The sequence below is a fragment of the Triticum aestivum genome, chromosome 5D, assembly GCF_018294505.1.
Source record: "Triticum aestivum cultivar Chinese Spring chromosome 5D, IWGSC CS RefSeq v2.1, whole genome shotgun sequence".
NCBI lineage: Eukaryota > Viridiplantae > Streptophyta > Magnoliopsida > Poales > Poaceae > Triticum > Triticum aestivum.
In genome coordinates, this window is record NC_057808.1 from 201,265,541 (window position 1) to 201,287,736 (window position 22,196).

Sequence of the window (22,196 nt, forward strand, 5' to 3'; positions counted from 1 at the left end):
GTTTATACCACACGTTCTGCACTAATCCATTCCTCTCGGTAGCTCCACCCGTGTTGTAGTGTCTGGACACCAGAGCTAGCCGCACCAGGAGACGTTGGGTATAAATGCTTCTATACAAGGTTGTGCTTGTTTTTACACCACACCTTTTGGTCCTTGTCTCTACATCTTATCTTCTTGAAGTACCCACAACCACACGTTTTATTCTTTGTTCTCTGTACTCTTCCCTCCATGTAACTTTGTCTCATGGCGTACTAGTTAAGAGAAGACCATTTTCACTTCGGGTTCAGGCGCCCGGCCGACCACGTTCAGGCCAACTCGGGAGGATTTGGTGACATGGGCACCTGCGGCGTGGTCCTCGGCCTTGTACATCCTGCACTCCATCAGGCGGTGGCCTGCATCCCTATCGGAGAAAGCCGAATCTCTCGACCTGCTACTTCTTCAGAGTTCGACCTGCTTTTTCTTCAGAGTCCGACCTGCTACTTCGTCATGCAAGATGGAGCACGACATGCTTGGCTTGATGGGAAACCTTGCTTAGGAAATAGCTGCCAGTGAATGCAGCCAATCTTGATATAAGTATCTAGGGAGAACATGAGCTCTCTCAGAGCTTAGCCACTGTCGGCCGTCGGATCGAGCCTCTTGATGCGTTTTTGGACGTCGGATCGAGCGGTGGAAGGAGTGGGCCGTTGGATCAAAAAGTTACTGCTACACTAAATAGTTACCGTCTCGTTCGTGCCACCGCGCGTAATTACGCTGCTCCGCCGGGGGCATTTCGTCGTTTCACGCTTACGCGTATAAATTGCGTCCGCTCCAGAGATGACCTAGCCGCCTCTCCCCCGCACTCTGCGCTCCCATCCCTCGCTCCTCCCGCCGCTCCCTCTCCTCTCCCTCCCGCCCCGCCTCTCTCTCTCCGTCCAAACCCTCCCTAACCCACGCCCGCCTCCCTGCCCCGCCGCCAGCCGCAGCCGCCGCCGCCGCCGCTCGCCGCGTCTCCCTCCAAACGCTCGCTGCGCCCGCCTCCTTGCCCCACGCCGCCGTCATCTCCGCCGGCGCCCGCCTCCTCCGCCGCCTCCTCTCCACCGCCGCCGAGGTGGCACGGGAGGTGGCGCCCCCCGCGTCGTGGGCGTTGGCGCAGCCGCAGGTGGGGGCGGCGGCGTGGACGGAATTGGGGCAGGGGCGTTCTTCGTGGCCGCATCAGGCGTGGGCGCTGCCACAGGCGAAGCAGCAACAACAGTGAGGCTGTACACGGCGGAAGGGGAACAGGCGGGGTACACGACCAAGTGGGAGGAGCTCCGTCCGGTTTCGCAGCACCTTCTCCTGCAAATCGAGTATGTTCCTGGTCATATCACATATCTTGCCCGTCTTTCTTGTCGAATTTAGTACTCGTGGTTTATTATTGGCTTCCGCCGCTGTGACGTGCTAGGGTTTCAAAAACATCTCGTGGTGGTGGATTCTACAGGTATTGTGGGGATCAGAGGAGTTATCTCTTTGTTCAATTTGTGTATTTAATTGCGTCTCCTTTGATTGGTTTGGTGCTTTGCCTGGTGTTCAGAATGATTTGCCTCATTGCTCTCTGACCATCACCTGGTTCATCTGTGATTTGGCAGGGAGAAGATAAGGGATGAGAGGCATGTGTGTGAGCAGGTGGAACAATAACTGGATGCTCGTCAGATTACCCAGGTTTGGTTTTATTCTCAGGGTGCTTTGTTCTTTAATTTGCAGAACATGTTTGAACAACGTTTCAGCCTTCACGGATTAGTGTAGTAGCCTAACCATTGCAGAAAAGGGGAAGAAAGTTAAACTGAACCTAAATTCAGATATATTTTGATGAACGTCCAGTTATCTGCTTGAAGAACAAAGGGTGCTTAATACTGGTTTGGTTTATTCTGTGAGCAGGTGGAACAATTCAGGATAAAACTGAACCTAAATTCAGATATATTTTGAACTAATCATATATTAGTTCCAATTAGATTATATGAGCATATCAGACTAGATGGTCTCCTAGACCTTTAGAAGTTGATATTCTCTATTTTTGGCCACATCATTTTTGTAAAAATAGTAGAGTCGCTAACACATCTGCACAACCTATGGCTTATTACATATATATGCTTGGTCTTCTGTTCTGCACAGCGAAACCATGGGTTTTTTATTCTAAGAAAATGATGTATATTGGTGTTGTATCCACAAGATCTATGTAAGTTAGAAATTTAGAAGTAATGCCTTCCATGGAAATACAAGCATTATTTTATTTCGTGGTATGATGAAAAAGTTCACCCTAGGTCCACTTGCTTTTATTTGTTGTTTTTGTTCCGATAATGTCTGATTTATAGTTTCAATTTCATCAGCACAAATAGACTCAATGGTGTAATGATTCAGTTTCACATATATTTTGTCAGTATGGTATTTATGATTTTTTTCCATGATCCAAGATATCAGATTTATGAGCTTCTGTTACTTGATGCAATTTCAAAAAGTGTCGGTAAGGTAAAAATGATCTAGAAGCTTATTGCATTCGAAAGTAGTTATCGCAAGAAGAAGCATGAGACACTAGCAGGTATATAATGTCTATTCTGCTTTCTATTTGTTTTTTAGGTTCAGATTACAAATTCTTGCATGATGTAGAAGTTTCAACCGAATGGTGCACCCTCAAAATTGTGTTTTGTTATGCACGATGCAAGCTTCAGCAGCGCCACACCTAGATTTTGAATGGCTCATAGCAGACTGTATATGGCTAACCTATTGTATGGCATTCTTATTTTTTGTCTATATGCATTACTTCTAGATTTACTTCTATTGTTGCGCCATCACATGGATCAAACACACTAAAATATGATGTTGATCTTGCACAAAAGGAAGAACGGTGGTGTCACATAAGCATGGCTCGACCTAGCCTTGATCATGGTAGCCTCTTAGGTGTTCCTACTTGCTACTATCCATGCTACCTGAAAACCCAGCTTATTTCACCACCAGCTCCAAAGCAACGCCAGAATGTAGGCATCACCGTATATAATTTTATTGCATATTGCTCAACTCCTCTATGAATTTGCTTACAAGCGTGTGTGACTACACTTGCTATGCACATGTACTATAGACAAGTCGGCAGGACCTCACATCACAACACCTGAGTGAGTCTGGCAAGGCTTGCTCGCCATGGCCTACCGCGTCGGCGAGACGGGGCGAGCACGTGATCACCATCAACAGGTCCTTTGTCACAACACCCTAGCAAGCGAGATGTTTAGACAAAGATATATGATACAGTACTATCAACATATGTCATAGACGAACAATATATATCCTTCTCTTCACAAGCACAAGACTTGATTTTGATAAATTGTGTTACCATTTCTGCGGCATCAACATTTGGAAGGACACACCATCTGAATCCTCTATAATAACTGAACCATTACTATTACAAGCAACCTCCCACATCTTCCTTCCAAAAATTCAGATGATGGTTTAGTTGTTTATATACATGTGCCATCTCTTATGTCTGAAATATATATTCTACTACCGGGCTGGCTGGCACCTGGCAGGCTGCACTTCCTATCTACTTGTGACGCCCCATCATGTTGGTTTACATTTGGAGCAAAAATGCTGCTGAGCATTTGGTGTGACTGATTGCACTATCCATTTAGTGTTGTCTGGACATATGCTATGTAGTGGACACAATTATTTAGAAAAATGTCAAACCTTAACATTTACAGGAAGCTTTACATATGTTTGGATTATGGGTCTGCTGTAGGTTTGCATAGATAAATAAATAGCACTCTTGCTATCAAAGTGTGTGTTTCATGGGCCTTTCTTTGTTTGAGGGAAATAACTCAATTTTTGTATCAGCCATACTTCTGCTATATATATGGAAACAATCAGTGTCTATTTCTTTTTTATCTGAACTGAGACATAATTCTACTATATGTAAACAATCATTGGTTCTTTCTTTTTTATCTAAACTGAGAAATAACTCTAATCAATTGTTTTTTTATTTAATGTCTAAGTATCTTCCTTACCCAAAACTTGTGCCAAAACTGGTATTTCTTTCATGTGTGCCTTGTGCCATATATTATCCAACCCCCTCTACTTCTGTACAGTTTTTTGTGGTGAAAGATTACTGGCACCATGTGAATCTTAAGCTCCACCATTTCCTAATTTTTCTCTCCTGGTCGCCTCTAGGTTTCCTGGCAAGGCGATGGTGTATGAACCCTATGCGCCTGCCTAGCTGTATTGCGGCTCGAGGATGCGGCGGAGGTGGCACATGAGCAGATGAAAGAGGAATAATTGAAGCCCCGATGCCTCACACATTCTTGCTCCCTGATAATGGAAGTACTAGGTTTCAAACTCCTTCCCCTTCCCTGATATTTACAATTCCTTTTCGGTTAGCCATCACCGATGTTGACTGTTGACTGAAATATTTAGTTCTGTTGCTGGACACCTAATATCTGCACACGGTGTGTCCGCCAGCTGAGCGGCAAGCCGGAGCTGCAAGTCGCTGAACATGGTCGTGCTACTGTGAGGATCTCATGTCTCTCACTCTGTATCTCTCATCAGCCCATTCCACTGTGTGTATGGTCAAGGCAGTCCATTCTTTGTTGTTGGCTGATTTTGATCTTGAGGCTTATCTGTTATTTCAGGGCAACTCACTTGGGCATGTAGTGAGGATGGCTTATGTTCAAGCACCTAATGGAATGTATGCTTTTCCTTGATGCTCCGTTCCTAAGAAATTGCATGAAGCTGGTGTCTGGTGAGCAATCTGGCCTTGACCATAGAGCCTTTCGTTTCTTCCGCAGTTCATGCTTTATAGAAGTGTCTACATGCATTTTCTAACTTGTGTTGCACCTACTTCCTGCGAAATTCTCATGCATTGTCTCGATAGCGAGCTATTTAGCCAAATGAGGTATTCAACTGGACTACATATTTAGATTCTTAGATGAGCTAGACAGTGCCTGCATTGTCTAGACAGCTACCTAGCAAAATGAGTTATTCGACCGAACAATTTTGTTCGGATGATTGTCTTGGTGTTAGTAACCTATGTATTCAGATTCCTACATGAGCTTGATAGAAATTTGAATATGTAGGTGCAGTCTCACACAAAGAAAGAGAAAAGATTCGGTGTCAACGACTCATGAATGGAAATAAAAACACGAGCGGGAATCATTTACTGTTTTCCCTACCTTAGAGTATAATTATATGATCGCTTCACGGTTCTTTCCCTGAAGATGTTTGGTATATGCTCATCTTGTGCATTTTACCCTTTAGCTAATTGCCCCCCCCCCTTTTTTTTTTTTTCCTTTTTCACTATTCTCCTGTGTTGAAAGAGCTTCTAATGTTCTTGCAGTCAGGGGCAAAAAAAAACTCACAAAAATATGAGCCCAGTGACCATGATCCGCTTGCAGCAAATCTGGCTGATTCGCTCTCTATTGGGAATATTCCTCTTGGCATGTTGGTTATCCCTTTGCACTGAACTGCATTATTGAATCGAAAGGTAGCTATATCATGGGAGTGTAAAATTTCATATTTATTCACAGGGTTGTGGATTATTGTTCTTTATTGTGATTTAGAAAGTTTAATTTTAGTGACATTTGGTTTTAATGAGTTCGACAATAACCCGCATATGCTGTTAATCAGAAGTTATATTACACAGTTTCATCTTCGCTATTGTCGCGGCATAGTGTGACAGAAGTTACTCCAGTTGTATGTATGTATCATCCTTTTCCTACTCAAGTATCGAGTGGCTAATATGTTGCTCTCACCTACATCTTCTCTTGCAGGCACCTTTTTTTTAGCTGCAATATTCATTTGGATCTCTCAGCAACATATCTTTTCTACTTAATACTCTACAGGCATAATGTTACTGACTAGTTTCCAGTCTATCTGAATTTTGTATAGCTTTTAGAGTGCCTATTCTCATGAGCTAATTCTGATATTTTTTGTAGAGCTTCCATATTATCATTAGGAAGAATAAGGCTGTCAAGTATAGCTTTTAGAGTGCCTATTCTCATTAGGAAGCATTAGCTTTGTCTCAGAAGTTCTCTGTAATGATCAGCTATTAGCTATCATCGATGTTTCCAGAGAATTGTTTCCAATTGTCTGTCATCTCAAATTCTCAATTGTATTTATGAGCAGATAAAACATCTACTGTAACACCTGCTGGTATGAACTACTTGGCTATATTTACGTAACTTGTACGTTTATGTTTTGTACTATCTGATGCAAGTCAATTGTCCTGAGCAAACATTGTGCCTTGCTTTTGGTACAAATTGTGCTTTTATGTTTTATAGTGAAATTGCGGTTATACTTGGCAACAACTACACTTTATTTTTGATATATATTTAATCAGTATGCTCTATACATATTTATTCTGTGCGGTTACTCTGTACTAAACATATCTCTTTAACCAGAAGTTTCGTTGTATTGTTGAATATGTGCGGTAAACCATGCCTCCTGCTAACCGACCATTATCTGTTTGACCACATAGTTGGAACCGGCACCCCGCGCCAAGGCGTGCTCCTGAACTAGTATGGTAGAATGGCATCGATGCAGATGGACCGACAGGGACCGCAATGAAAAAATGGACAACAAGGAGAGATGGTTGCCCGCTAGGACTTCTCGCCAGCGAGGCGCTAGACTGCCCGCACAGAATGGAGGGGCAGAAGCTTGTGGATGGTGCATATGGCAGACCGGCGGCTTTTGCTTGGGGGCGCGATGGTGGTCAGTCGGTGACCTGAGAGCACCGGCGCCCTTTAATTGCGACGGCGACACTTCTCAAGATCGTGCGAGGGCCATCCATGGCGCATGCTGGTGGTGCAGGGCGCGTCGACGGTGGAGATGGCCCCGGAGGCGTCCAATCCAGATGACCGGCAGCGGCGGCGGCCTGTGACATCTCTGGTCAGTAGACTGCAGGCTTCGGAAGGCGCGCTGGCTGGGGCGGCGCGCGCTGGCTGGGGCGGCGCGCGCCGGTAGTGGCGCCGCTGCAGGTGGGGCGGCGCGTGGCCGCGGGAGTAGGCGGGATCCGGCGAGGGGGCGGCACTGGGGTGGTGGAACCAGGGAAGAGGCCATGGCGGAGCGGGAGCTCAGCGGGGATGGGATCTAGGGAAGTTGGGATTGGCGGGAGGTGGTGGTCATGGGTTTTTCTTCTGTGTGTTCGGGAGTTCGGGAAGATCCCACCGGGCCCTATATAGGCACGGTGTGATCCAAATAACTATTTTAATCCCAGGATTAAAATAGTGTTGTCATATATATATAAGGCTGGACTATTTTGTTACTATTAACAGAATAATATTCTGTTACTCTCGAGCCCGTTCCTGTTTTCCGAACCGGTATAGGTATTACTATTTTTTCCCTAATAGTAAAGCACGAGTTGAGTCTGTCGGGTTCACCGTCGTGGTTTTTTTATGAAAAGGTCCCTGTAGTTTTTGGAATTCAACCCGCATTACAGATTGAACCGGTATGAATAAAGGGGAAAAAAGGCAGCCACGCTCTGCCTCGCGACGCTCCGCCCCACCCTACCCACCTCCTGCCACGCCCTGCGCCTTGAATGGGCTAGAAAACTATAAGGATACTTGATTTGTTTCCATGTCTACCTTTCAGTATTCAGCCTTGCGAGAAAAGGTGCCTCAGGATAGAAGCTTGACATAGGTGTGGCCTTGAATGCCAGGATTTTATGATTAGCCTGACTCTTCTGTTCTCATTACAGAATCAGAATTCAAAAGATCAATGGAAGTTTGCTTATGAAAGTAAAACATCAATGTACTAATGCATTTCAAGTTTTCAACAGGAGAGTACTTTCTGATGTTTTAATGACCAAGTATTATTGATCTTGAGGTGTGTTATTGATCTCCGTTGCTAAATAGATGGTGTTTTTTGTTACTTTGTGAAGAAGCATTGCATGCAAGACACCATAGAAAAAAACGGCTGCCAATCGCAGCTTGATGGGGCTTGTTGCGCCTCTGGAACACGCAGCCGCTAACAAAGAGCAGCTCGAAGGTTTGAACAAATGTACATATTGAAATTTAGAGTTCCAACAGTACATATGTGCAAGAGTGTAATGTTCACTTGGAACTTGCTCGTGATGGAGACGTTCCACAAAAAAAAAGTGAAGACGACCTGAAACTTCATGAGATAATCTAGTAATTCGGTCTGGTCAGTACATTTCTGCATAAACAAAAAAATATCCAATCAAAGCACATTGGCTTATGATGTTTTTTTGTGTGGGAGTTTTATGATGTATTTTTTGTTAGTACATCGTTTCATTAATGATATTGGATGAGGGGAACAAAAAACATGTGCATATGTAGCTCACTGCCATTGATTAATTTACTGAAAATTGAATCTATAATCAAGACAATGAGTTAGTTCTAGACATGCAAAATTATGAATTAAATTTTTATTAAACCTACAACTTGAAAATTCTGATTTTATATCATATGTGATGTTGTAATAGGAGAGGATTGGACACTCTTCTATCTGGTAATGGATTGTTTCCAAGAATGGATCTTGGTACTTTTGAACAATTTTATACTATTGTTTTGCTATTTGCAAAGTTGTTTGATTTGTATGCGCAAACATATTTGTTCGAGTGTTAATTAGTTTTATAGGTTTCCAAGCACATGTTTATTTATTATGCCGCTACTCACGTCAACCCCAAGAAGTCCATCTATGTGTGCATGGGCGATACAGATAGTGCGGAGAAGGAATCATGTGCGAGATCACTGGTCAATCTGGTCCAGAACATCAAATGCCGACGTCCATGGCGCAAGGCAGTGCTTTTCCGAGCAAGCAACCTAGCAAGTGCATCGGTGATCAATGGTTTGTTTGAACAACATAATGTGCGATTATACTCGGCTTATATATTGGGTTAGGGGTAGGTGGTAATATTTTACTCTCGTTGCAACGCATGAGAACTGAAATAGATCATGACGAACATTGTTAGGGTACGTCCAAATTTCATGGTCAAAAAAGAAATACTCAATGTAGTCTTATTTTTGACGTTTTGCAAAATTTGGATTAAAGAAGTGCTGCATGTTGGCAAGTGGAGCAGGTTTTAATTTTTCGCCCGGTGCAATGCACGGGCATTTGTACTAGTAATAAGAAACAAAGAGGAAAAAATCTGGATTAGTGGGATACGCTGAGTTAAAACTAGATATGAGCAAAGCTTACGATCGTGTTGAATAGAATTTCCTGGAAAGGATACTTGGTCAGTTGGGCTTCTATGAGAGTTTTGTACAACTTATCTCCAAGTGTATCAGATCAGTTACATATAAATTCAAGGTTAATTCCACATACACTGACGTCGTGGTTCCTGGAAGGGGTTTGCGTCAGGGTGATCCCATATCCCTGTACTTATTTTTATTATGCGCGGAAGGTCTATCAGCTCTACTTCATCAAGCGGAATTTGTAGGCCGGATTAGAGGCATTAAAGTGGCACCAACGGCACCCACTGTCACCCACTTATTTTTTGCAAATGATTCCCTAATGTTTTTTGAAGCTTCTCAGGAGGGAGCAACGGAGATCAGTAGGATTCTACAAGTGTATGAGGCAGGGTCTGGTCAAATGGTGAATCGGGATAAATCCACAATTATGTTCAGTCAGAATACTAAAAGTGCGGACAAGGATATAGTCATGAATATTTTGGGTTTGCAGCAAGAAACAACATGAGGGAAATACCTAGGGCTGCCATTGTATATTGGCCGGTCAGTTACACAGTGTTTCGAATACACAAAGGATCGGCTTTGGGCTCGAATACAAGGCTGGTTAGAACGTTTTCTATCCATGAAAGGCAAGGAGATTTTGGTTAAATCCGTTGCTCAAGCTATTCCGGCGTATGCTATGGGATGTTTTGATTTAACTAAAGAGCTTTGTGAAGAGCTTAGTAAGATGATTTGCAAGTATTGGTGGTCGCAACAAAGTGATGAGAACAAGATGCATTGGGTGGGATGGGATAAAATGAAGCTTCCAAAAGAACAAGGTGGTATTGGTTTCCGAGATCTCTATTCTTTTAATTTGTCGATGCTCGCACGTCAAGCTTGGCGACTTCTTCAAGCTCCTGAGTCACTTTGTGCTAGAGTGTTGCAAGCAAAATATTATCCTGGTAGTAACATCCTCTCTGATGTTTCGACGCCTAATATGAGCTATACTTGGAGAAGTATTCTCAAGGGTCTCGCTATTGTAAGAGAGGGGTATATTTGACGAGTTGGCTCGGGGGAAAGCATCGATATCTGGATAGACCCGTGGTTGCCGCGGAAAATGTCAAGACATACGCTATCACAACAAGGAACACACTTGCTCACACGTGTCTCCGAGCTGATTGAGCCAAACACACATACATGGGATGAGGGGCTTGTAAGGCAGACTTTCCTTCCGATGAAGGCAAGTGTTATTCTTTCAATACCGGTGTTTGAACAGCATGACGATTTCATTGCATGGCATTTTGACGCAAAGGGGCTCTTCTCTGTAAAGTCTGCTTATCGTGTGCACACAGATATGATGATGAGACAATCAAACATCAGTCAAGGAGATAGCGTCGCCGGGTCAGGGTGGGGAAAGTCAGTGTGGGTTGCTATTTGGAAAGTGCACTGCCCAGGGAAAGTACATCATTTTATGTGGAGATTCGGACATAATAGTCACCCGCTAAATATGAATATTGCTAGGCAGGGTGTGGAGTTGGATACGCGTTGTGTGGTGTGCAATGAATATTTTGAAGATGGTGGACATTTCTTTTTCCGTTGCAAGGCAGTCAGAGCTATGTGGCGAGCGACCGATCTGGAAAACGAAAGGATAAATATTATGCAGGCTCCCACGTTGTTGGAGGTGCTAGAGAGGATTATGACATTTCCTGAGCAAAAGAAACTAAAAGTAATTTGTCTCCTGTGGCGCTGGTGATCTGAACGCAATAGAAGAAGACATGGGGAGGGTACGACTTTGCCGCCGGAATTTGCAAGATAAATATCAATGCTTACTGAAGAATGGATTCAGTTCCATTCTCCACCTACCAGACCCCCGAAAGTGCAGATCAATCAGTGGGAACCCCCTCCACAGGACTGGGTTATGTTGGATTTTGATGCTTCTTTCATTGGGGGCTTGGGAACTGGTGGGTGGGGCTGTATAGCGAGAGATGCAGCCGGCGATGTCTTATGTGCTGCAGCTGGCCTCTTGGTGGATGTGTCTGATCCATTGCATGCGAAAGCACTTGCTCTAATTAGAACCATCAATTTTGCAGAGAATTTTGGTATGGGCCGGGTGATATTTATGACAGATTGTCTACCTTTGAAGCAAGCCATAGATGACAGTAATGTAGATCCTTCATAGCTGGGGAGTCTTTTTCATGAGACCAAGTATCAACTACAGATAGGTTTCATTCAATTTAAGCTAGTTTAGAAATCACGTGAATGTAATATGCCTGCGCATAAACTAGCTAGTTTTGGTTCTAGGATGGTGAGGGGTAGTGAGCGTATTTGGCTCAATGATTTACCTCCTGATGTACTCATTTTACTCCGTATGTAGTCACTTGTTGAAATCTCTAGAAAGACAAATATTTGGGAACGGAGGGAGTAGTAATCTTTGTAGTACTCTTCGTAACACTTCATAAAGAAAGAGTAGCCCTTTTTTTGTGAGCAACAGTTCAAACGAATCTGTTGTATCAGTTCTTATGATAGATAGAAGAAAGTTCCTTATAATTTGCAATCTTAAAGATAATGATCAGTTTGAATTAAAAAATCGGTTTGCATTAAAAACAATGATCAGATCAAATTAAAAACAATGATCAGTTTGAATTAAAAATTCTGAATTAAAAACAATGATCAAATTTGAATTAAAAAAATAAATGACCAGTTCGAACAAGAAACAATTATCAGTTTGAATTAAAAACAAGAAAGAAAAAATTGTTTCCAATAAATAGAAATGCGGAAATTCAAAAAACCCACGAAAACTCATATGTTAAAAGTTCAAGTCGCAAAACGAGAGAAGTACAAAACACTGTTGCAAAAGAGTTACAAAAATAAACACACAAAACATTTTCTTTTTGAAAAAAATATCATTCAGTTCAACAATTTAAACCATATAAGTTCAAGGATGTTGATAACATAAACCATCGAAAAGTTATGAGGATAACCATACCAAAAAAGCAGAGTAAAGTCCAATCTGTGAAAATACCTCAGTACAAAAAGACACATATATCAGTATGAGTATTCTATTTTTCAAACAAAAAAACAACACGATGAGAGAAATTCAAAATGGAAAAAGTTCAAGTGGTAAAATGAGAGAAGTCCAACATATCGTAGCAAAACAAGGTTGAGTTCAAAAGAAAACACAAAACATTTTCATTTTATTAAAAAAAATCATTCGGTTTAATGGTATAAACTATGCAAGTTCGGGCATGATGATACAATTGAGAAGTTACGAGGAAAATTAATATAAAACCATACGGGCATCCGTTCAAGTACTCTTTTTTTTTAAATCATTCAAAACTACTGTCAAAAATACCTCAGTACAAACACATACATACATCAATACAAAGTACTCTATTTTTAGACAGGAAAAAACAACACGATGGGTTTCACACTATTCAAAATTACTCTTAAACGGTTGCGAACTAGAGAAAACGTTCAACATGACTAAGTTTCGCATTTTTGATAGCTATCCAACGGTATATTATTTGCCTCATTTCGACAATCTTTAAAAAAATCGCGTTCAAAATCAAATTTGACCGTATTCGAATTTGTTTTTAAACCGTAAGGAATTAGAAAAACATTTTTATACGAAAAAGTTGCGCATTTTCCATAGCTTTCCAACGCCGTATCATTTGCGTCAATCCGACAAACCATTTGAAAAAAAAGCAAAAATACGTTTCGTCCAGAATTTCACCGTTTTTCAAATTACTTTTAAATTGTATATAATTTGAAAAAAAGTAGATATATGGAAGATGCGTATTTTTACCAGCTTTCCAACGCCATCTTATTTGCTCAATTCTGACAAACCGTTTGAAAATTGAGTCCAAAATACGATTCACGTTTTCGGTTTTGAAAAAAAACTTTTTTTTCAAAACTGCTTTTAAGCCGTGATGATTTTGCAAAAAGTTCCTATATATTTGTAATGTAGATGCCAAAAGCTTTCCAACGATACACTACACACCCCATTCCGACGAGATGAAAATCATGAGTACAACAGTCTGAAACCATATATAACTATTCTGATAACACTTCCGCACTGCACGCTTAACGCAAGTGCACATAATTAAGTATATGTTGCAACAACCGATTCTTAGTGGTAGGATTGGAAAGTGGGCTTACGCACTAATAGAATATGATTTAACATATGAATCGTTGCGTGCTATGAAGGGTCAAGTTATCGCCGATTTCATTGTTGATCATAGGATTAAAGATGATGAAAATATTAATTATGTTAGTGTGTGTCCATGGAAGCTTTATTTTGATGGATCGGTTTGTAGGGGCGGGCAAGGCGTCGGTAATGTTTTAGTTTCACCTAATAATGTTGTTTATGATACATCGGTCCGTTTGGAATATCCTTGCACTAATAACCAAGCTGAGTATGAAGCTTTACTGTTTGGTTTACAAACTTTAGTTGATATGAGCGTAAAGGATGTAGATGCTTTTGGGGATTCGCTTTTGGTAGTACAACAAATTAAAGGCGAATTTCAATGTTTTGATGGGTTATTAAATAGTTATTTGGACCGATATTTAGACATAATTAAGTCTCTAGATATGTTCAGCATCCATCATATACCTAGAGAAGAAAATTCTAGAGCTAATTGTTTAGCCCAGGAAGCATCGGGTTATCACATTCGTAAAAGAATGTTTTATATATTAGAAAAGCCGATGCATGCTGAGTCTATAATGTTGGATACTTTGCCACGGGGTGCATTTGGGCCTAACAGTTGAACAACTAGCTTACAATGTACTGCAGATTCGGTGCATGGGTCACAAACGACCGAATTAGCAAATAAATTAGAATTAAGTGATTGGAGAGTTCCTCTAGTTAATCATTTAAAGGATCCAAGTAAAACAAGAGATAGAAAAATTCGGCGACAAACTTTAAAATATACTTTGTTTAATGACGAGTTGTATCGCCGAACAATAGATGGGTTATTTTTAAAATGCTGGGATTCTGATCAGTCTAGAGTAGTTATGGGTGAAGTGCACGAAGGAATATGTGGAACACATCAGTCGGCTCACAAAATGTGATGGTTATTAAAAAGAGCAGGTTTTTATTGGTCGACTTTGCTAGAGGATTGTTTTCGGTACTATAAAGGTTGTGAGGCATGTCGAAAATTTGGGAATATACAGTTAGCGCCGCAGCTATGTTAAATCCTATAATTAGGCCGTGGCCATTTAGAGGATGGGGTTTAGATTTTATTGGTGAAATACATCCTTCGTCTTCTAAAAGACATCGCTTCGTCCTAGTAGCCACAGATTATTTTACTAAATGGACAGAAGCAGTTCCTTTGAAAAACATGACCCATAAAGAGGTTATCAGTTTTGTTTTAGAGCATATTGTTCAGAGATTCAGTATTCCTCAAACTTTAACTATCGATCAAGGTGCTTCTTTTATGTCTCACCAATTTCGCGAATTTGCCGAATATTTAGGAATTAAATTGTTAAATTCGTCGCCTTATTATGCTCAAGCTAATGGACAGGCCGAATCTAGCAATAAAACTTTAATTAAGCTTATAAAGAAGAAAATTGAGGAGCATATGAAAAGATGGCACGAGGTACTTTCGGAAGCTTTTTGGGCTCATCGGATATCTAAACATGCAGCAACTCAAGTGGCACTGTACGACTTGGTATATGGTCAAGAGGCGGTGTTACCTGTAGAGGTTAATTTACAAGCTCTTAGAGTGGCCAGACAAAATGATTTGTCGACTGTAGATTATAATGAATTGATGATGGATATGATAGATGAAATTTCAGAAGAGAGATTAAGAGCCTTGCGAGAAATTGAGAAGGAGAAATTAAGAGTAGCCAAGGCTTATAATAAAAGGGTGAGAGAGAAATCATTTCAAATAGGAGATTTAGTGTGGAAAACGATTTTACCTATTGGAACTAAAGATAGGAAATTCGGCAAATGGTCGCCGAGTTGGGAAGGCCCGTACAAAATCATAGAGATTGTTTCTGGAAATTCATATTTTGTATAATCTTTGTAGGGAGAGAAGTTGTCCAAAGCTCTCAACGGAAAATATTTGAAAAAGTACTATCCTAGCGTGTGGCAGGAGGCTTGAGGACATTTGGCCGATATATCATTCAAGATATCGCCCTAAGAAAAATTGGCTGATGTATCTTTGGACATCGCCCAGAGCAGTAACATGGTCGGTGAAGTGATCAATTTCATCCTACGGTAATTGCCCAGATTTCAGGGATGCGTTGAACTAGCATACTTCTGCCATGAATATCTCTTAACCTACCTCGTATGCTGAAGTATGGAGTTTGCATGGACTAGATGAAGAAGTGTGCTTAGTACATGACGGTTACTATTGCATGTGATAGCAACGTGGCCGGAGTATTTTATTATTTCCTTGTAGATACAAAAGTATATCTACGTGACATGGTTAGAACTAGAGCCGGTGTATTATTTAGTATGATTAGCGATATGGCCGGAATACTTTACTATTTTCCTTGTAGGCCATACTATTAGCGATATGGGTACCCGCGGGTACCCTACCCAAAAACAATGGGTATGGGCAAGACTTGAAGAGATTTTCTACCCACGGGTAATGGATACCCATACCCGCAAAATATATGGGTAGGGCATGGGTAAGAAATTGTGCCCATGGGTAACCCAACGGATACCCAGCAAAAATTAATAAATGAAAATAACTCCTATAACATGTGGGGTTAACATCCAACTCATATGGTCCAACCCTAAATCTCGTATTCCTTAAACAAGTCATAGCTCATAGGCTCATAATCACCTGCTCGCCACTCCTCATACGTCCTATGTGACTCCTCAAAAAGATGAAATATCGACTCTTCGCTACCAGACTCTTGTCGAACACTCGATCCAGCGATCCCCAATTCCCACCACCGCCTTCCACTACGTCGGCCATCCACCAACCGCTGCTCATACTCCCCTGATGCCTCTAAGAGGCAACCCACCGGAGGAGGCCACATACGTGCTATACTACTCTACCATGATCACTTGAATTTTGAACTCATTTCTCTACCTCTTAAGAATTTGAATGCTATATATTGTACCCAATGGATACCCATTGGGTATAGGATACCCGATGGATATGGGCATGGGTGTCAGTTTATACCCATGGGTATTGAAGTGGGTGGGTATAAAAAGTTTCTATGGGTATGGGTTTGGGTAGAAGGAGGTTGTACCCGCCCATACCCTACCCATTGCCATCCCTGCCCATATACCCCGAAAACATCCAGGAGCACCACGAAACCCTATTTTCACCGCCGCAACCTTCTGTACCCGTGAGATCCCATCTTAGGGCCTTTTCGGGCGCTCCGCCGGAGGGGGAATCGATCACAGAGGGCTTCTACATCAACACCATAGCCTCTCCGATGATGTGTGAGTAGTTTACCACAGACCTTCGGGTCCATAGTTATTAGCTAGTCGCTTCTTCTCTCTCTTTGGATCTCAATACAAAGTTCTCCTTGATTCTCTTGGAGATCTATTCGATGTAATTCTTTTTGCGGTGTGTTTGTTGAGATCCGATGAATTGTGGGTTTATGATCAAGATTATTTATGAACAATATTTGAATCTCCTCTGAATTCTTTTATGTATGATTTGTTATCTTTGCAAGTCTCTTCGAATTATCAGTTTGGTTTGGCCTACTAGATTGATCTTTCTTGCAATGGGAGAAGTGCTTAGCTTTGGGTTCAATCTTGCGGTGTCCTTTCCCAGTGACAGCAGGGGCAGCAAGGCACGTATTATATTGTTGCCATCGAGGATAAAAAGATGGGGTTTATATCATATTGCTTGAGTTTATCCCTCTACATCATGTCATCTTGCCTAATGCGTTAATCTGTTCTTATGAACTTAATACTCTAGATGCATGCTGGATAGCGGTCGATGTGTGGAGTAATAGTAGTAGATGCAGAATTGTTTCGGTCTACTTGTCGCAGACGTGATGCCTATATACATGTCATGCCTAGATATTCTCATAACTATGCACTTTTCTATCAATTGCTCGACAGTAATTTGTTCACCCATCGTAATACTTATGCTATCTTGAGAGAAGCCACTAGTGAAACCTATGGCCCCGGGTCTATTTTCCATCATATAAGTTTCCAATCTATTTTTACTTTGCAATCTTTACTTTCAATCTATATCATAAAAATACCAAAAATATTTATCTTATTATCTCTATCAGATCTCACTTTTGCAAGTGGCCGTGAAGGGATTTATAACCCCTTTATCGCGTTGGTTGCAAGGTTCTTATTTGTTTGTGTAGGTACAAGGCGACTTGCGTGTAGTCTCCTACTGGATTGATACCTTGGTTCTCAAAAACTGAGGGAAATACTTACGCTACTTTGCCGCATCACCCTTTCCTCTTCAAGGGAAAAACCAACGCAAGCTCAAGAGGTGGCAACACTCTCCCATCTCGTTGCTATGCATCTCCTAGATAGATCTTGCGTGATCATATGATTTTTTTTGAAATACTGCGTTCCCCAATAGTTGATGCTTCTGTGGCTCCTGCTCCTACTGTTGCCGAGGAGGAGGATGATTACGAGGGCGATTACGAGGATGGGGTTGATCAAAATCAGAACTACATGCGACCACCAACACCACCACCAGGGCGTCCACATGCAAATAATCGCAACAGTAGGGCTGCACCCCCACCTCAGGTACAATATCATGACAATGTTCCTAAACTAAAACTGAATATTCTGCCATTTGAGAGTAGATACGTTCCTGATATATATCTTACTTGGGAGTTAGAATCTGAACAATATTTTACATGCTTACAATATCCTGAGGATAGACGTGTTGCTGCTACTGTTTGTGCTTTCACTAGTTTTGCTTGTGTATGGTGGTCTGAACATTGTAGATTATATCAGGACAATATCCCAACTACCCGGGCTGCTTTGAAAATTGCTATGCGTACTCATTGGGTTCCACCATATTATCAACGTGAACTACTTAAAAAATTGTAGTGCTTAAGATAAGGAAAATATTCTGTAGAGGAGTATTATCAGGAATTACAACTGACATGATTAGATGTGCTATTGTTGAGGATAATGAATCTATGCTTGCACGTTTTGTGGGTGGATTAAATAGAGAGATTCAGACCATTTTAGAGTATAAGGATTATAATAATATCACCCGTTTATCCCATCTTGCTTGCAAAGCTGAACGTGAGGTGCAGGATCAACATGCATTGGCGTGAACTAATTTTTCTGCAGGTCGATCTTCATCATGGACACCACATACATCATCTACTTCCACACGTTCTGCTACAGCACCGCCTACTTCAGCCGCCAACTCCAACTGAGATGCAAGAAAACAGGCACCGCCACCACCATCCGCCAAGAGCACACCTTTTGGTCCCGCACATAGTTCTTCTTCATCCATGGAATCAACAAGGCAAACACATAATGTTATATGTCGTCGTTGGAAGGGTGGAGGTCACTATGCTAGCAAATGTCCATCTCCGTGTGTGATGATCATTACCGAGGATGGTGGATATGAGTCCACTAGTGATTATGATGAGGAGAGTTTCACTCTTATTGCTAGTGAAGAGTAGGGTGGACATGATTCCGAACAAGAGACGCAATACATGGCTGCCGAAGATGCTGATAGGTATGAAAATTTAGTTGCTCAACGTGTTTTGAGTGTGTATGTAACACAAGCTGAGCAAAATCAGAGGCACAATTTGTTCCATACAAAGGGAGCTGTGAAGGAACGTTCTGTCTGCGTCATCATTGATGGAGGGAGTTCCAACAACTTGGCTAGCATGGAGATGGTGGAGAAGCCGTCTCTCACCACCAGGCCACATCCTCATCCTTACTACATACAGTGGTTCAACAACAACGGCTAGGTTAAGGTAACACGTACTGCTGTGTGCATTTTAGTATCGCTACATATGCTGATTATGTTGATTGTGATGTGGTACCCATGCAAGCATGCTCCTTATTACTTGGTAGGCCATGGTAATTCGATAAAAACTCTGTACACCATGGTAGAAACAATCAGTATTGAAAGTGCTAGTTATCGACTAGAGGGGGGAGGGTGAATAGGTGATTTTTATGAAAGTCTTCAAGACATGCAGTTAAATCAATAACTAAATAGGATACAACGGAAGATAAACTACACTAGCCATGCAATAGTGTCAAAGTACAGTACAAGCCATGCATGAAGATAAGTAGCAGCTAGGTAGACCATATCAGAATTGCAAGACAATATGAAGCCAAATATGCAATCAGAGTGAATGTCTTTACACAATGTCTTTGAATAGAACATGCAAGCAAAAGCTTCACGGAGCTAAATTGCAAGTAAAGGAGTGAAGTGATAGAACCAGTTGCTTTAATGAAGACAAGGATTTGGTAGACCAGTTCCAGTTGTTGTGACAATTGTACGTCTGGTTAGGGAGGCTGAGATTGAACTCAGAAGACCATGTCTTCACCTTATCCCCTTGAGCTAAGACCCACAGATCTCGCCCAATCACTTGGGTAAGTCTTCGAGGTAGAATTCTAAACCTTCACAGACTTCGTTCACCAGTAAACCACAATGACTCTTGGATGCTCAGACGTGATGCCTAACCAACTGGAAGATCACAATTTTAAGTGTAATAAGTCTTCGGTTCACGCAGAACAGAAAGACTTCAGTGATGCCAAACACTCTTTGGGCTCTAGGTGTTTTGGGTTTGTCCTCGCAAGGATTCTCTCTCAAAGGCTTCGGAGGTGGGTTGCTCTCAAACGACAAAAGCCGTGCACTAACTCGAAGCAGCCACCAATTTATGGTGGAGGGGTGGGCTATTTATAGCCAGGAGGCAACTTGACGTGATATGTCCAAAATGACCCTAGGTCAATGGACAACCGACACGTGTCCAACGGTCGGATTTCAAACACACGCGGCAGCTTGACTTGGGCTACAAGTAAAGCTGACTCATCCAACTCAGGATAAGATCTTTTCTCATTTGTCTTTGCTCGAAGACATAGGATTTTGGGTTGAGCATCACATTAATTTCCTGACTTTGTTTACTTGGACCCCACTTAAAAGTTTGGTGGTTCCTATGACTCAGGAAAGAAGAAAATGAAACTACGAAAGAAACTACGTCTTCGCACTCTATTGTCTTCAAGTGAATGTCTTCACGTGTCATTATCTTTGACACGAATGTCTTCACAAACCACCAATGTCTTCATACATTTTTAGGGGTCATCTTTTAAACCGAATCAATAGGGACTTCTACCTGTGTTCTCGTGTGAATCTCACAAACACATTAGTCCCTCAACCATGTCTGTCATTGCTACTTCTTGAGCTTGCATTGATTTTTCCCTTGAAGAGGAAACGGTGAGGCAGCAAAGTAGAGATAAAAATTTCTCTCAGTTAAGAACGAAGGTATCAATCCAGTAGGAGGCACAAGCAAGTTCCCAATATATGCACCTGCACAAAGCCATAAACTAACAAACACTTGCACTCAACACGAAAAAGGGGTTGTCAATCCCTTCACGGTCACTTGTAAGAGTGAGTAATAGAGATAAATATAAGATAAGTAAAAGGCAAAATAAAGTAAATATAAATAAATTGCAGCAAGGTATTTTTGGGTTTTTGGTTTTATAGATCTGAAAATATATGATGGAAAATAGACCCCGGGGCCATAAGTTTCACTAGAGGCTTCTCTCTCGAAGAAAGCATACGGTGGCTAAACAAATTACTATTGAGCAATTGATAGAAAAGCACAAAGTTATGATGATATCTAAGTCAATGATCATGAATATAGACATCAAGTCCGTGACAAGTAGACCGACTCCTCCATGCATCTACTACTATTACTCCACACATCGACCGCCATCCAGCATGCATCTAGTGTATTAAGTTAACAAGAACGGAGCAACACCTTAAGCAAGATGACATGATGTAGAGGGATAAACTCAAGCAATATGATATAAACCCCATCTTTTTATACTTAATGGCAACAATACAATACGTGCCTCGCTACCCCTACTATCGAGGACACCGCAAGATTGAACCCATCACAAAGCACCTCTCCCATTGCAAGAAAAACCAATCTAGTTGGCCAAACCAAATTGATAGATCGGAGATAAATACAAAGCTATCTTAATCATGCATAAAAGAGTTCAGAAAGGACTCAAATAATATTCATAGATAATCTGATCATAAATACACAACTCATCCGATCTCAACAAACGCACCGCAAAAGAAGATTACATCGAATAGATCTCCAAGAACATCGAGGAGAACATTGTATTGAAGATCAAAGAGAGAGAAGAAGCCATCTAGCTACTAGCTATGGACCCTTAGGTCTGTGGTAAACTACTCATGCATCATCGGAAGGGCAACAAGGTTGGTGTAGAGGCCCTCCGTGATTGAATCCCCCGCCGGCAGAGTGCCGGAAAAGGCCCCAGGATGGGATCTCACGAGAACAGAAGCTTGATGCGGCGAAAAAGTATTTTTGGTGTGCCTCTGACGTAAGGGTTAGGAGAGCCATGAGGGGCCCACAAGCCTAGGGGGCGCGCCCTCCTGGGGCGCGCCCCTAGGGCTTGTGGCCTCCCCCCGAAGCTTCCTAGGTGTCTTGTTGTCTAAGAGAAATCATCAAAAAGTTTTATTCCATTTGGTATTGATTTTCTTTAGAAGACAAAAACAAGGAAAAACAGCAACTGGCACTGGGCACTAGGTTAATAGGTTAGTCCCAAAAATAATATAAAATAGCATATTAATGCATATAAAACATCCAAAACAAATAACATAATAGCATGGAACGATAAAAAATTATAGATACGTTGGAGACGTATCAGTCATCAATACTCCAAAACCAACTAGGGGTGGCACTAGATGCACTTACAATCTCCCCCATTTTGGTGATTGATGACAAACTGGTTGAAGTTTTCAACGGGGACAAATATATTAAAGTTAAAGAACGTGGTAATTGGCTTCATGAGATTGGAGGGGCTCCCCCTGAAGATGTGCATATAAGTAATTTGCCTTTGAATGCAAATGCACATGGTAGATTTTGCTTTGTGGAGATCTCCCTTTTTTCATGAAGTCAAATCAAAGT

General features: G+C 41.6%; 1 long non-coding RNA gene across 13 annotated transcripts; it reads left to right on the forward strand.

Moving 5' to 3' along the window:
- Window positions 1–840: 840 nt before the first annotated feature.
- LOC123120060 (uncharacterized) lies at window positions 841–6,286 on the forward strand. Of its 13 annotated transcripts, XR_006459288.1 has the most exons (6): window positions 842–1,325; window positions 1,605–4,324; window positions 4,411–4,503; window positions 4,626–4,735; window positions 5,070–5,217; window positions 5,330–6,286. It is a non-coding gene; the product is annotated as an uncharacterized lncRNA (long non-coding RNA). The 13 variants fall into 13 exon arrangements; XR_006459289.1 differs by having other exon boundaries at window positions 841–1,325; window positions 1,605–2,738; window positions 4,168–4,503; window positions 4,626–5,217; XR_006459281.1 differs by adding an exon at window positions 1,421–1,456 and having other exon boundaries at window positions 1,605–4,503; window positions 4,626–5,217.
- Window positions 6,287–22,196: the final 15,910 nt, after the last annotated feature.